Raw genomic sequence first — 17,031 nt, forward strand, 5'->3', positions numbered from 1 at the left:
TTAGTGGTATGAAATGAACAGTGATATAGCAAACATTGAATTCCCACACACAATTTTGTTAGGCACTATCATGACTATAGACATGATAGAAGAGTTTCTTTGTTATATTATCAGTCATTTTTATATTTTAGAAGGAGTTGGAAAACTAAACTTGGTTTCCAGCACCTACAATGACCTATCTTACAAATTCAATTTGTTTTAGAAGACGGATATAAAAAAAAAATCATTATTCAAGCTGAACATATTATATTCAAGTGGCATACAATGCAAATGTGAGTATTATTGTAAATTTTACCATGCACATACATGTATAGAGTCTTCTTGCATTTAAGCTTCTCAATGTGCAGATGTATTATCCACAAAATTGGAAAACCGTGTATAAATGAAATGTGAAAAAATTACCTCAAATGTAGTCAATGGTGTTGAATAAAAGACCTTTACCCCCTCAAATGTGGCAGTTGTAACACAGCAGACGTTCAGGTTTATCTCTGCATTAACCTCAAGAGTGTCTCCAATTGTCACTGTCTCACCCCATAGGGTGACATTTGCATGCTCTTCGTGGTTTTCTATAGTAATTATGCGCCACCTGCGCTTACCAGAAATTTGTGTTTCTCCAATCTGAGATGTAAAAAAGATGATCTGAACATGTTGAAATCAAGATATACTAAAAACAGGCATTTATAAATCATGATTTTAATTAAATTTTAAGAAAACAACTTATTAAAATGATTTCTGTTTTGAAAAATATTGGAAATATTTCAATAATAATAGGTGTCATTTTTTTTAGTTTAAATTTATACTCATCTGTTTGATACAGGTTTGTTTATGATGGGACTTTTGTTTGAATTTGACAATTGAAAATAGCACAAGAAGATGTACCTTAGTGTTATTCCATTCAAATGTATGTGGGAGGGTAGTCAGGGAAGTTATATAATTGAATTTTGTTGATTTTTTTTTTAGCTCAGCTGGCATTAAGGGCCAAATGAGCTTTTCTCATCACGTGGTGTCCATCTTTGTCTGGCGTTCATAGTCTAACTTTTACAAAAATCTTCTCTGAAACTACTGGGCCAAATTTAACCAAATCATCATTTGGGTAACTTGTTTAAAAATTGTGTCTGGTGACCTGGCCAACCAACCAAGATGGCTATCCATAATAATATTCAAGATAATAACAAATAACGGCAAAATTTCCTCCTTAAAATGACCAATTCATGGAAATCAACCTAACAACCGGTTATCTGATTCATCTGAAAATTCCAGGGTAGATGGATCTTTACCTGATAAGCAATTTCACCTCTTGACTAAAATTGACTATAAAGGGCAATAACTCCAAAAAGGGATCAACTGACCACTTTGGTCATGCTGACTTATTTGTAAACCTTACTTTCCTGAACATTATTGCTGTATACAGTTTATCTGTATCTATAATAATATTCAAGATAATAACCAAACCAGCAAAATTTCCTTTGAAATTTTCAATTCAGGGGCAGCAAATTATTAACAGCTCATAGACCAAGGTGAGTGACACTTGCTCTTTAGTTTCAGTATGGATGTATTACCATTATGCAAAATAATCTACAAAATGGTTCTTGGTTGTAAGGATATTTGAAAATTCCTTGCTTCCCTCACACAAACATTTTAATCGAATAGTCCTATTTGACATTTCAAGATTAAACATACCTTTTTTATCTGTACATTAGTAACTGTGAGTCTTGTTCCTATTTCTAATAGTTTTCCCCCACCAATTGTTTTAATCTCTGGCTGTTTAAATCCTTTGACAAGGTCAAGACTGTAGTCTTCTAGTTCTTCTGTTGTTTCAAGAATCTAAAAGATTATATGAATTGCAATGCATTTTTTAAGTTTGCTGGCTATATACAGAGGGGGGATAGGACCTTTAATGGGACCCTGGGATTTCTGGTATGACCATTTCTGGATACAGGAATTCTTTTTTCAAATTTTGGGATGTTGGGATTACGTTTATTTAAATTTGGGTACCTCATCAGGATTTAGTGTTTTAACAATGTTTAAAGCCCAGGATTTTGGGATCAGGACCCCTCTTACCCTCCCTCATTTATAGCTAGGAGATTAATATTTATGAACTCAAGTGGGAAATTAGTTTGCTTTTATGATTCACCTACGATTTATGCCCCATCTACCATAGAGGGGCATTATGTTTTCTGGTCTGTGCCTCCGTCTGTCTGTGCGTCCGTTCGTTTCAGATTAAAGTTTTTGGTCAAGGTAATTTTTGAAAAAGTTGGAAGTCCAATCAACTTGAAACTTAGTACACATGTTTCCCATGATATGATCTTTCTAATTTTAATGGCAAATTATAGTTTTGACCCCAATTTTCACGGTCCACTGAACATAGAAAATTATAGTGCGAGTGGGTCATCTGTGTACTATGGACACATTCTTGTTTATCAGTAGTTTTAAAGTTTTTATACACCTGTTTAGTAAAATATGGTGAGCAACACAGGCTATTGGGAGCCTTTAGTTAATTATTAACCTTGAATTAATAATGTATACATGACAGCACAGATTTCTGTTCTTCAATTAATACTAAAGTGAATTAAACCATTTAAATTTTGAGATCGCTTTATTTCTGTATAATTGTGATTTCAGTGGTAATATCACATTAGAGATCTGAATTCATGTTATTGCCTTCCTATGCTTATAGTAATATTGATGTTTAATTTTTAGTTCCTGCTGGAAAATGATCATAACAGAGCTCAACCGCAAGCACTTCAAATGAATGTAATGGTTGGAAGTTGTGTGCTTTTGTTTGATAGTGTATTAATGTTGATTAATAACTTTTGATAGTTGTCCATATTAAAAAAAATCTGATATGGTTATGCATATAGCCAGCTGATAGAAGCATATAATTGAGAACTATATACTATAAATGAAATCATGTTATGGCATTGGGATTCTTCATCTAAAAGAGGTTTGTATAGTTTTTGGCTAGTTATTTTGAGAAATCAAAAATATATAGGATTTCTGTGGTCTATGAAAAAGAAATGAGGTATTTACCTTTGTTTTTGGTTTTAGTACAATCCCATAGTTATTCCTCTCAGCCATATATATTTTATAAGGCCTGTCAGGCTTTAAATCAAAAACTTGGTATGAGGAGATTTGCATGATACTACTTTCGACCACGTTCAGGGCCATCACTGTGTACAATGTAAAGGTTTTTTGTTTAACTTTACTTCTCAGTTCGCGCTCTTCTTTTTCTTGAAGAATGTATACTGTGTATTTCTGAAAAAAGATATTTGATTACCAAGTTTTCAAGAATTAGTGGATGGCAGTGCAATGTAACAGTTAATTATAATACAAATCCAATATTTTTTAGGTACATGTTTATAATTCAGAATGGAACTGAGGAATTTGTCAAAGACAACAATCCGACTTGAGACCAGAAAACAGCAGAGTGCCAACAACAAGGAATAAAAATCCCACACTCGGAGAAAGGCTTCAGCTGCATCTTTATAAAAAATATTTTACTTTACTAGTTAAGGAGGCTCTGGGGTACAAGATTTTCCAAAAAAAAAACAACTTTAATTGTTCTTTACAAATTTTATTTATAACCTTGAGTAGTTGTTACTTTATCATATGATCCAAAAATGATTCCAAAAAATCAATTCATGTTAGCCCCAGGTCACTTTTAAAATGTTGATATCATTGAAAAGGCTCCAAATTATGTCCCTTTTGGTGCAAAAATTGAAAAAGTTTTGGTCGTATATTGGTATCACATTGGAGTCGTTGTCGTATGCATTGTCCAAATACTTTTAGTTTTACAACTCTTAACTTTAGTTTAATTCAATAGAAATCTATGAAATTTGAACACAAGGTTTATGACCACAAAAGGAAGGTTGGAATTGATTTCGAGAGTTTTGGTCCCAACAAAAAAGGGGCCAAAATTAAACTTTGTTTGATTTCATCAAAAATTGAATAATAGGAGTTCTTTGATATGCCGAATCTAACCTTGTATTCAGATTCTTCATTTTTGGTCCTGTTTTCAAATTGGTCTTCAGTAAGGTCCAAAGGGTCCAAAATTAAACTTGGTTTGATTTTAACAAAAAAATGAATTCTTTGGTTCTTTGATATATTGAATCTAAACATTTACTTAGTTTGATTATTGGCCCAGTTTTCAATTTTTGATTATTGGTCCAGTTTTCAAGTCCAAATCGGGGTCTTAAATTAGACTGTTTTATTTCAACAAAAATTCAATATATGGTGTTCTTCTGTGAATATACTGAATCTTATCAACCATGCATTTCGATTTTTATACGACCGCAAAATTTGAAAATTTTTCGTCGTATATTGCTATCACGTTGGCGTCGTCGTCGTCCGAATACTTTTAGTTTTTGCACTTTTGTTCGCTTCAGGTTAAAGTTTTTGGTCAAGGTAGTTTTTAAAGAAGTTGAAGTCCAATCAACTTGAAACTTAGTACACATGTTCCCCATTATATGATCTTTCTAATTTCAATGCCAAATTATAGTTTTGACCCCCATTTTATGGTCCACTGAACATAGAAAATGATAGTGTGAAGTTCAGGTTAAAGTTTAGTAATTAAACATAATCCCTGAACATTTTCATTATTATGTACAAATTCCCTTATATAATTTCAGGGATTATCAATAATTTAAGGATCTTTTGTTTAATGATTTTGTTTCAATATAGACAAATTATCATTTTTTCTTTCATATTCTTTGCCAGACGAAATAGTTTTGCTGTGAAACACAAGCCAGGGGATCTTTTTAAAAGATATAACGAATAAAGACAACAGTAGTATACTGCTGATTTAAACTCGTAAAATCTATAGACAAAACAAAAATCGGGGTAACAAACTAAAACTGAGGGAAACGCATTAAATATAAGAGGAGAACAACGACACAACATTAAAATGTAACACACACAAAATCTGATGAGAATAAAAAATATAACATCAAAACACAGTTCCGAGATAAAGTTGAAGACTTCAAAATTATTTAAAATACTAGTATACGAATTGATTATATTCTAATATATTGTGTTAAACATTTTAATAATCATGCCTAACATTTAAAAAAAATGGGTTATAGTGCCTAACAAGATTTTGTGAGGTAGACAAAATTTACTTTTGAAACCATCGTATCAGTGACTTTTTTTGTCTAAAAATAGGTAGATTGGACATATTTCGACTTTCCTTGACGACTTCTTTAGTTTGAGATTGAGTGTAATGAGAATGTTCTGAAAATTGTTTTTTATAAAATAAATAATTATTTTACCTGGCGTAGCCGTGCGTAAAATATTTCGGCAACTCTCTCAGAAAAATTACTTGTTAATTGGAAAAAAAACGTCTTATTTGTAAATTTTGTCTGTATTCTCCGCAATTGGCTGTTAAAAAATGATACATCTACGGTGTATTTGGGAAATTGTGAAAATAGGAGAAGTTGTCATAATTATACTTTCATTGACAACACATAACATGGACTCATCCAGTGTTCAGTTTGAAGGTCATTTTAGTTATTGTCACATTCATGCATGTTTTAATTTAATCAATAGTCAAGAATGAAAAGCATAAACAGTTTTAAGGTAAACTATTTATAACTTAATCCAATCAAATTGCATTACGTTCAATGACAATGACCGGTCCACATTATCATAATAGGGGTAAATGTAAGCCAAAAAAGTGTCCCATGAAATTGTAAACCTTAAAATAGTTTTCCTTAGTGAAAAGTTGTCCCTAGTACTTGCACATAATTTCATGGATTTTTTTAGAAAATAAGTCACAAAGGACAATATTTCATAGTGAAGCTTTTTTAGCTCACCTGGCCCGAAGGGCCAAGTGAGCTTTTCTCATCACTTTGCGTCCGGCGTACGGCGTCGTCTGTCGTCGTCCTGCGTTAACTTTTACAAAAATCTTCTCCTCTGAAACTACTGGGCCAAATTAAACCAAACTTGGCCATAATCATCATTGGGGTATCTAGTTTAAAAATTGTGTCCGGTGACCCGGTCAATCAACCAAGATGGCCGCCATGGCTAAAAATAGAACATAGGGGTAAAATGCAGTTTTTGGCTTATAACTCAAAAACCAAAGCATTTAGAGCAATTCTGACATGGGGTAAAATTGTTTATAAGGTCAAGATCTATCTGCTCTGAAAATTTCAGATGAATCGAACAACCTGTTGTTGGGTTGCTACCCCTAAATTGGTAATTTTAAGGAAATTTTGCTGTTTTTGGTTATTATCTTGAATAATATTATAGATAGAGATAAACTGTAAACAGCAATAATGTTCAGCACAATAAGATTTACAAATAAGTCAACATGACCGAAATGGTCAAATGACCCCTTTAGGAGTTATTGCCCTTTATAGTCAATTTTTAACCATTTTTCGTAAATCTTATTAATCTTTTACAAAAATCTTCTCCTCTGAAACTACTGGGCCAAATTTAACCAAACTTGGCCACAATCATCATTGGGGTATCTAGTTTAAAAATTGTGTCCGTTGACCCGTCAAACCAACCAAGATGGCGACCATGGCTAAAAATAGAACATGGGGTAAAATGCAGTTTTTGGCTTATAACTCAAAAACAAAAGCATTAAGAGCAAAACTGGCATGGGGTTAAATTGTTTATCATGTCAAGATCTATCTGCCCTGAAAATTTCAAACAAATCGATAGTCAATTTTTAACAATTTTCATAAAATTTGTAAATTTTTACTAACACTTTCAACTGAAACTACTGGGCCAATCATTATAGATGGTGATATATGTACGCAGCAAGAATGTTCAGTAAAGTTAGATCTACAAGCACATCACCATCACCAAAACACAATTTTGTCACGAATCCATCTGTGTCCTTTGTTGAATATTCACATATACCAAGGTGAGCGACACAAGCTCTTTAGAGCCTCTAGTTTTCTGTCCCTATAGAAGGTCACAATAGAATCTCTTGTCAAGGCACACTTTTACATAGAGGTGGACAATATTTTATAATAAAATTATGTCCTGGACCAAATTTCAAAGATCATATCTGTGAAATTTTGTTTATGGGACATAATTTCATGGGGGACACTATTTAATTCTACATAAACTAGGTAGGGAGGAAATGTAAGATATTAAAAGTTCAGTTTTTTGCTTAAACGGGTAAAAAAATTTCAACCAAAAGTTATGCCACCATTTCATTAACATGTCGTATTGTATTGATATAGTTTTTGGATCTTTCATTTATGTATGTAATGCAATACAAAGTTTGGGTTTCAAAAGTCCACATATTTAATGACTTAATACAGAAAATTAGTGCTTTTAAAACATAAACTGTTTCACAAACAATATGTGACTACAAAGTAAAATCATTTCTCAAAACACTGCAAAAATTTTCATTTCGATTGGTATAGTAGTAGTCAAAAAATGCGTTGAAACGAACAGTGGTATTGCAAACATCTAATTCCCTCACAAAATCTTGTTAGGCACTATAACATAGTTACATAGTGATATATACATTTTACAATTTATATTTATAATGATGTTTTAATTTGATTATAGATTATATCATTTTACTTGTATTCATTTTCTTGATTATAAATAAAACCATATCTTCATTTCAGGTATTATGTATAACCCCTGACGTTTTTTTCTAGGGATTATACATAATCCCTGAAAATTTTAGTGATTACTATATAAGGGAGCTACCATTTGATTTTTATGGGGGGGGGCTAGGATGAAATTTGAAAAAATAGGCAGGACAGGAGTTCTGAGTAAAAAAAAAAGGCAGAATGAGACACTTGCAAAAAAAAAAAAGGCAGGATGACAATTTAAGTAAAAAAAGTCAGGATAAACTAAAAAAAAAAAGCAGGACCGGATAGAGTGAAAAATAAAAAGGCAGGACAGAGAATACAACTTAAAAAAAATGCAGGACAAAATTTTTCATCCTAGCCCCCCCATAAAAATCAAATGGTAGCTCCCTAAGAACATGTATAATTCCTAAACTAGGCAGTGTGATTCTACATAACAACTGGCTATACAAATTCACTGTAACAGATATATATTTCAAATTCGTTTGTTGACATTGTCATCATTTATATATTCAAAATTAACATTTTTCCTTACTTCATTTTAAAAACCTTAAAATTCATGATCTGCAAGGCTTTATTTATGCAGTTTAAATACTTTACAACGTTTTAAATCCATAAATTAACAATTTATAAGGCTTAACCACAATCTTCATCTTTAAATGAGCATCTTGCAGCATTTTTCACGATTCATCTAACGAATTGACAAATTTAACAATTCAACATTTTGAAAAATATAACTCTGTTTAAACCACAAAATAAAGCTAAATATGAATTCAGATACAATGCATATAGGAAATTTAAATACATGACAGGACCTCGATATATAAACGCGATTGCTGAGGATAGCAAATAAACATACACGTGTTCAACGCCGGTGACCCAGTCATCTTATGGTTCCACTTAAGTAAAAATATAGGGCTTGCCCGTATTTTTCAACCTATAATGAATAAAGTTCTTGACTATGGGAACATATTTTCATCTAAGGCATATACACTCTATAAATTGTAAATAAACTTGAAATTGTTATGTAGTGGCCAAACCGGTTCTTGGGGTGAACCCTAAATTTTCCCAAAAAATCTTAGGCCTATAAGACGTTTTTATTTGATTAAAATTGGTTCATTTGAATTTTATATTTCTAGGCATGCTAGGCCATAATTATATCCAATTCTACAGGTTCTAGGATGGTTTAGAATTAATTTAACTCTTAATGCGTCCGGTATTTGACGATACTACTGTTTAGTATTTCTGTTTAAGGAACGTGTTTTAGTTTTAGAACTTTAAAGTAAGATTACTAGTATACAACCGCACGGCAGATGCATGCGTACGAATGTAAAACGATATGATTTGTTTGTACTTTCTGAGAGTTCAAATCGGGTAACTAATTCATTAAATTGCGATATTAAACGTTCAGTGTTTTTAATAAATTTGTTTTTCTATATTTATTATAATAAAAGCTTTAGATGTAACTAAAAAGTTTTAAAGTATTTTGAAGAAAAAAATGATTTATAGAATCTGTTCTAACACTCCACATTATTTTAATGTGCATATATCAATTAAATAAAATCTTACCTCCGTCATTATTGAAGTTCCAAGCGTCTGTGATAGTTTCACCTGGAAACATCTAGTTTTATTTCAACCACATGGTCATGGATTGTCTACAAAAACTTCGAAATTCACGTGTTGAACGAAAGGTCTGCTCGAATTTACTAGAGATGTTTCCTAATCTATAAATAGTCTTAGATTCTATAAATATTTTTTAAGTCCTTTCTATATCATGATATAAATGACTCTTTATTGCACTTGAAAATGTTAAAAGAAAACAAAGGTGTTTTACTTTTGAATGATCATTAGAATTAATTAATTTCTTGTTAATTCTTTAATTTGCTCTAATTCGTTCTGGTTTGGACGAATATGCATTATTGAGATGGAGATTTATCATAACAAATTGACAAAGATAGTTTTGTTTATACCTCGAACACTTTTTTAGTGTAACCGAATAACCTGTGTAGTTGGAAATGTTTTAAGGCCTGGCGCCCACTTATCACTAAAAAAACAAATGCATTTTGTATCTCAGAAAGTTAAATCTGTTTTTGATTTTGATGGGTTTTTTTTTCTGTCTTGCAGAAGGTGTGAAAATAAATTTCGGTTGATTTAATCTCAAAGCTCCATATCTGGGGTAACAACTGTATTGTATTGTATGGATTGATTTTGATTAGCATAGACAATATAGTACAATAGATATCTTCACGATTATAGGTGAGTTAAATAGTGTAAATGGATAAACATGATCAAATACTAGTATAATGCATGTGATTATTTCAACATCAACAGTAGAAATCACCCCAAAAATCCCATCAAAATCTATATATAAGATTTTAAAATTTTGAAATGTAATATCACTTATAAAATTTGATATTTATCTAGTGGATGGCAGACCTCAAAATTTTCAGTTCCACAGGTTGGTCTATATCCACTGTAGTTTTTTATGTTGTAAATGCAATCATATTTGTCAATTTGATATGTGCTTCAAATAAGTTATTTTTGAATTTGAACTGTTTTTTCTCGTTCCGGCACAAGGTGTAAATAGTTATCAAAAGTACCAGGGTTATAATTTTATACGCCAGACGCGCGTTTCGTCTACTCATCAGTGACGCTCAGATCGAAATAGTTAAAAAGCCAAACAAATACAAAGTTGAAGAGCATTGAGGACCCAAAATTCCAAAAAGTTGTGCCAAATACGGCTAAGGTAATCTACTCCTGGGGTAAGAAAAACCTTAGTTTTTCGAAAAATTCAAAGTTTTGTAAACAGACAATTTATAAAAATGACCATACAATTAATATTCATGTCAACACCGAAGTGCTGACTACTGGGCTGGTGATACCCTCGGGGACGAAACGTCCACCAGCAGTGGCATCGACCCAGTGGTGTAAATAGTTATCAAAAGTACCAGGGTTATAATTTTACACGCCAGACGCGCGTTTCGTCTACATAAGACTCATCAGTGACGCTCAGATCGAAATAGTTAAAAAGCCAAACAAATACAAAGTTGAAGAGCATTGAGGACCCTAAATTCCAAAAAGTTGTGCCAAATACGGCTAAGGTAATCTACTCCTGGGGTAAGAAAAACCTTAGTTTTTCGAAAAATTCAAAGTTTTGTAAACAGACAATTTATAAAAATGACCATATAATTGATATTCATGTCAACACCGAAGTGCTGACTACTGGGCTGGTGATACCCTCGGGGACGAAACGTCCACCAGCAGTGGCATCGACCCAGTGGTGTAAATAGTTATCAAAAGTACCAGGGTTATAATTTTATACGCCAGACGCGCGTTTCGTCTACATAAGACTCATCAGTGACGCTCAGATCGAAATAGTTAAAAAGCCAAACAAATACAAAGTTGAAGAGCATTGAGGACCCAAAATTCCAAAAAGTTGTGCTAAATACGGCTAAGGTAATCTACTCCTGGGGTAAGAAAAACCTTAGTTTTTCGAAAAATTCAAAGTTTTGTAAACAGACAATTTATAAAAATGACCATATAATTGATATTCATGTCAACACCGAAATGCTGACTACTGGGCTGGTGATACCCTCGGGGACGAAACGTCCACCAGCAGTGGCATCGACCCAGTGGTGTAAATAGTTATCAAAAGTACCAGGGTTATAATTTTATACGCCAGACGCGCGTTTCGTCTACATAAGACTCATCAGTGACGCTCAGATCGAAATAGTTAAAAAGCCAAACAAATACAAAGTTGAAGAGCATTGAAGACCCAAAATTCCAAAAAGTTGTGCCAAATACGGCTAAGGTAATCTAAACATGTGGGGTATATCTTTGAGATGTCCCCTCTCTTATCATATTGACTGATACGGATAATAGATAACATACAACATTTGGTGATTTAAACTTTCACTCAAGCTCTATTGTTTTGCTTCATAGTTTGTATTTCTGAAACAAGTATATGTTAAATAGATCTTTTGTTATGATCACAATGGATTTTGGAAACATGGTGTGATGAGCAAGGTATCTGTAAACCCTGCTTCTATATCCCAAAACTCAGTCCATTGTCATTCATATCTATATAGAAATTGGTTATTATTTAAAAAGCATGAGCATACAAAATTACCAATAGTGTAAACTACAAGTCGTTTCAGAATAATAAATAAAAACCACACAATTTGATTACAATAGTTAAAAATCAATTTTAAAAGTATATGTTTTATAAAGAAAATAATCTATTCACTTAAGATTGGAAAAGGTTTAAGGCATAGCATGTCCTAGATAAATATAATTCAAATGCATTGTATGATTTAGAAAATTCGACACTCACACCACATCATTCTATATCTTTTTATAAATAATTATGTTTATGTTGATATAAGATTAGATTTCAAATGATTTTTTAAAAGATTTTTTAAAACTTAAAAGGCATGATTGACATGTTTCAGAACAAAAAATTATAGTTATTGCTCGATTTGTTCAAAACCGGTGGTTATGCATATAGTATGCTTGTTTTATTTTACTGTGAATGTTTTTTAAATCAACACTTAGGAAATATCTTTTCATAATTACATAGCATTTGCAAACAGTTTATTAAAACATGATTCAGTAAAGCTATCCTAATTCACCTAATAAATTTTTCAGCACTGGTTTAAGAAATGGTGATGAATTGACATTTATACATGTGTTGGAACCCATACTGAAGATGACCTGGCGAGCGTTTTCATGATCAAATGTTGAAGGAAAATATTGCTGTGCATAATGTCGATTTATGACAATTATGAGACTAATCAACAAGCAATATTTTGTTCATCAGAAAACTATCAACACATAATCGAGGAGCATATGGAATTTAATTCATATAATAGACCAGAAATGAAGCAATATGTGATTTATATTTTCGAGATTTTTTTGTTTATCAAAACTGTTGTTGTATGATTGAATGTACTATTATTTCATATGCAGAATCAATAAACACTTACTTGCCTTCCACTTTTGTGGCTTCAGTTCTCTAACTTAAGTTGGCTACAACCAAATGTCTTGTACCTTATATTCAATGCTTTTTACCACATAACGCAAGATTATTCGAATTTAGGTGGTGTCTTTTTACTGTTCTAGAGTTTTTCTCCTTTAGAGAAGAAAAAATGCCAAATCTTTCCTTACCCTTATCTGAATTAAGGTGGTGTCTTATTAACTGTTCAAGAGTTATGCCATTTTAGAGATGAAAAAGTCACGAATATTTCCTTTCCGTATCCTGACAAGTGTGCTTCAACGAAATGTTATGAAACTTATACTAAATGCTTATTACAATAAGCACAAAACAGAAATCTAGAACAAATTTGGGTATCATCACTGTTAAAAGACCTTAGCGTATTATTTATGAGTTGCACTGACATACCAATAAAATAGGAACGCATCGGAAGACATTTCTTGTAAAATGTCAAAAGATTGCTCAGCTCCAAATTAACCAAAGCTTTATGAGAATATAAATTTGGAAAGAAAGGGGCGAAGAATACCAAAGGGACAGTCAACTAATATATTAAAAATAAACTTGACAACGCCATGGATAAATGAAGACAACAGTAGTATACCAATGTCCAAAACTCATAAATCGATAGACAAAAACAAATCCGGGTCATAAACCAAAACCGAGGGAAATGCATTAAATACAAGAAAATGACGACACAACATTTAATGTAACACATACAGAAACGAAACTAACCATTAGACCAAATCCAATGCGAATAACAAATATAACATCAAAACTTAATGTAGAAAAGTACAGTGACACGTCTTATAATAATGTGAATTCAAACTCAAATATCAGAAGAAACAACCGACACAAAAGAAACACAACGTTTGTAACACGCACAGAAACGAACTTTAATACAATGACCATATTCCTGACTTGGTACAGGACATTTTTATGCCCCACCTACGATAGCACTATGTTTTCTGGTCTGTGGCTCCGTTCGTTCGTCTGTCCGTGCGTCCGTTCAGGTTAAAGTTTTTGGTCAAGGTAGTTTTTGATGAAGCTGAAGTCCAATTAACTTGAAACTTAAAACACTTGTTGCTTATGATATGATCTTTATAATTTTAAAGCCAAGTTAGTTTCAAGGTCCACTGAACATAGAAAATGAAAGTGGGAAGTTCAGGTTAAAGTTTTTGGTCGAGGTAGTTTTTGATAAAATTGAAGTCCAATCAACTTGAAACTTAGAACATGTGTTTTCTATTGTATAATTAAGTCTCCCAAACAAAGTTTGGAGACTTATTGTTTTTGCTCAGTTCTTATTATTTTTATTATTCTTCTTCTTCTTCTTCTTCCGCCGCTTTAAAAAATGAACTTGTCCGCAGCGTTTCTCCAAAACCGCTTGTCAGATTGACTTAGGATTTCATAAAATGGTAGACTAATATGTCTGGGTGAGCCATCAATCTTTCGTTTGTGCATTGGTGTCTATTAAGGGGTGTTTTGGGGGGTAGAAAGCAGGGAGGGTTTTACTATAGAACCCTATGGGATTTTATTTTCAAAATTTTTTAAATGAATATAACTTGAAAACTATAAGTGATAGATACATGCAGTCTTCAGAAATGGTTATAGGACAATAAAATAAATCACATGAAATATAGCGCGATGCCCTGGGGGGTCATCCCCACCCCCTACAATTTGAGAATGTGCTATTATCTTGTAAACGGTCCAGATCCCCACCCCTAAACCATATATATTCTTGTAGGGGACAATAAAACAAATCAAATGAAATAAAAGGGAAGTCCCTAGGGGGTCACCCCACCCCCTCTTGTTGGAAAACTTGTAAACGGTCCAGATCCCCACCCCTAAACCATATATATTCTTGTAGGGGACAATAAAACAAATCAAATGAAATAAAAGGGAAGTCCCTAGGGGGTCACCCCACCCCCTCTTGTTGGAAAACTTGTAAACGGTCAAGATCCCCACCCTTAAACCATATATATTCTTGTAGGGGACAATAAAACAAATCAAATGTAATAAAAGGGAAGTCCCTAGGGGGTCACCCTCCCCCTCTTGTTGGAAAACTTGTAAACGGTCAAGATCCCCACCCCTAAACCATATATATTCTTGTAGGGGACAATAAAACAAATCAAATGAAATAAAAGGGAAGTCCCTAGGGGGTCACCCCACCCCCTCTTGTTTGAAAACTTGTAAACGGTCAAGATCCCCACCCTAAACCATATATATTCTTGTAGGGGACAATAAAACAAATCAAATGAAATAAATGGGAAGTCCCTAGGGGGTCACCCCACCCCGTCTTGTTTGAAAACTTGTAAACGGTCCAGATCCCCACCCCTAAACCATATATACTCTTGTAGGGGACAATAAAACAAATCAAATGAAATAAAAGGGAAGTCCCTAAGGGGTCACCCCAACCCCTCTTGTTTGAAAACTTGTAAACGGTCCAGAACCCCACCCCTAAACCATATATATTCTTGTATGGGACAATAAAACGAATCACATAAAATTAGATGGAAGTTCCTGGGGGTCACCCCCACCCCGTTCAATTTGAAAATGTACTATTATCTTGTAAACGGTCCAGATTCCCACCCCTAAACCATATATTTTCTTGTAGGGGACAATAAAACAAATCAAATGAAATGTAGGTAAAGTCCCTGGGGGTCGAACCACCCCCTCCTGTTTGAAAACTTGTAAATGGTGGAGATCCCTACTCGTAAGCCATATATATTCTTGTATGGGACAAAAAATCAAATCAAATGAACATGGGACCATATGAATGGGGAGTTATCGGAGCTTTGTTTGGGAGACTTCGTAACAGCATCCTGTTACAATTACTTCTTGTCTTTCTTATTTTAATGCCAAATTAGATTATTACCCGATTTCACGGTCCATGGAACATGGAAAAGGATAGTGCGAGTGGGGCATCTTGTACTTTGGACACATTCTTGTTTAAAGAAAAAAATGATGGGTTGAACCAGGTTTTGTGGATGTCAAACCTCTTTTTTATTACCATATGAAATATAACATTAAAATGACAATACAACATTACAGGATTACAATACAAATAAATAGGAGAACACAATTGACAAAGAAACATGAATAATAGAGCTCTATCAAAAGGCAACAGGTTTAAAATTTAATACGCCAGAAGTGCATTTTCTCCACACAAGACTTACTGGTGTCGCCCAGATACAAAAGTTTGAAAGCTGAAACAAGTACAAAGTTCAACAGCATCAAGGACCAAAAGTTCAAAAAAGTTGTGCTAAAAACGGCTAGGGTTTAAATAAAAGACGGTACACAAGACACTACATAGAAACCAAAGACTTGAGAAACGCGAACCTGAACAATAACTGGGGGTATTCTCAGCTGCACCGGAATTGTTCGAAGTAGATAACTGTCAACTTCCAGTAAAAAAAGTCAGTCTCATAGAATAGATTTTTCTCACTGAACTCGAGAATGATCTGGGTTCTATACACTTTTGCTGTAATAAAAGAGCTATTAAGTAATTCCGGTTAACTTGGGGACACATCAGGTTTCTGTTTGCATTCTCTAAAAATGTACAGTTTTGGGGTATTTTTCCATGAAATAAAGTGCAAAAATTAACTAAGTGGAAGTAATAATCAATTAACCTTATAATAAGACATTTCGGGTGCACTTACTCCAATAAGATGCCATTAGATTGTCTCAAACCAAACGTGATGTATCTTCATTACAGAAAAGGAAACAGTTTTCACTTGTTCTTTTATATATATTAAAAGCCTTGGGTCTCTATTACCTGTTGTAATGATAGAAATGCATATCACTTATATCAAATGCATTAGGGGAAATAACACTCATATGGAGTGTTCATATCTCTTTGGTCGAAATAGCACAAATCATGCAAAGGATATACGAATATACATGTAACGAGCAATTTTGTAAAATAAATTTGTCACTTTCTTTTAAGATTACGAAGGAGATGTAGTGGCAGGGAAAAGAGTGTTTGTGTTTGTCTAAGGGTGAAATTTTAAAGCGCATGAACTATACGATACCAAATGGAAAATATCTAAGTGCCACATTGCAAAACAAATATTTATTGCAAGAACAAAATTTGGCGGAAGAAAACCATGTTTTTAATATCTAAGTAGTAAAATAAGGTTTAAAATGTCATTTTAATTGTCTAAATCATAGCTTATAGTATGCTGATTCCAAAAAAAATATAGTTTCTACACAATAATGTTTAGACAAGGGATATAATTTGTTACTTCCAGTTCCAAAAATATCTGGTTCTATATACTTTTATATCAATAAAGTACAAAAAAAGCTACTTCCGGTTTACACAAGGCCACTTCAGGTTGCTTTTTTGAAGGTTAAATGGTTTGATACCTTTTGCCCAAAGTCTCAAGGCTTTATTATGCATACATATGAGGTAAAAGCAAAGGTCAAAATCTAGAACGTGAAATTAAGCTATGACCTTGAGATCAATTTCAAGGTCATAAACCAAAG

General features: G+C 33.1%; 1 protein-coding gene and 2 long non-coding RNA genes across 3 annotated transcripts in view; 2 read left to right on the forward strand and 1 right to left on the reverse strand.

Annotated features, from left to right (window-relative positions):
• LOC139484313 (uncharacterized) overlaps positions 1–17,031 on the forward strand; it is a 458,860-nt gene that overhangs the window by 268,752 nt on the left and 173,077 nt on the right. The window lies entirely within an intron of this gene.
• The window catches only part of LOC139483622 (uncharacterized), a 38,227-nt gene that overhangs the window by 15,550 nt on the left and 5,646 nt on the right, over positions 1–17,031 (reverse strand). The gene's annotated exons all lie outside the window — the stretch shown is intronic.
• On the forward strand, positions 194–12,318 carry LOC139483632 (uncharacterized). The gene is made up of 3 exons (XR_011655058.1): positions 194–272; positions 2,701–2,944; positions 12,204–12,318. It is a non-coding gene; the product is annotated as an uncharacterized lncRNA (long non-coding RNA).

The sequence above is a fragment of the Mytilus edulis genome, chromosome 1 (assembly GCF_963676685.1).
Source record: "Mytilus edulis chromosome 1, xbMytEdul2.2, whole genome shotgun sequence".
Lineage (NCBI taxonomy): Eukaryota > Metazoa > Mollusca > Bivalvia > Mytilida > Mytilidae > Mytilus > Mytilus edulis.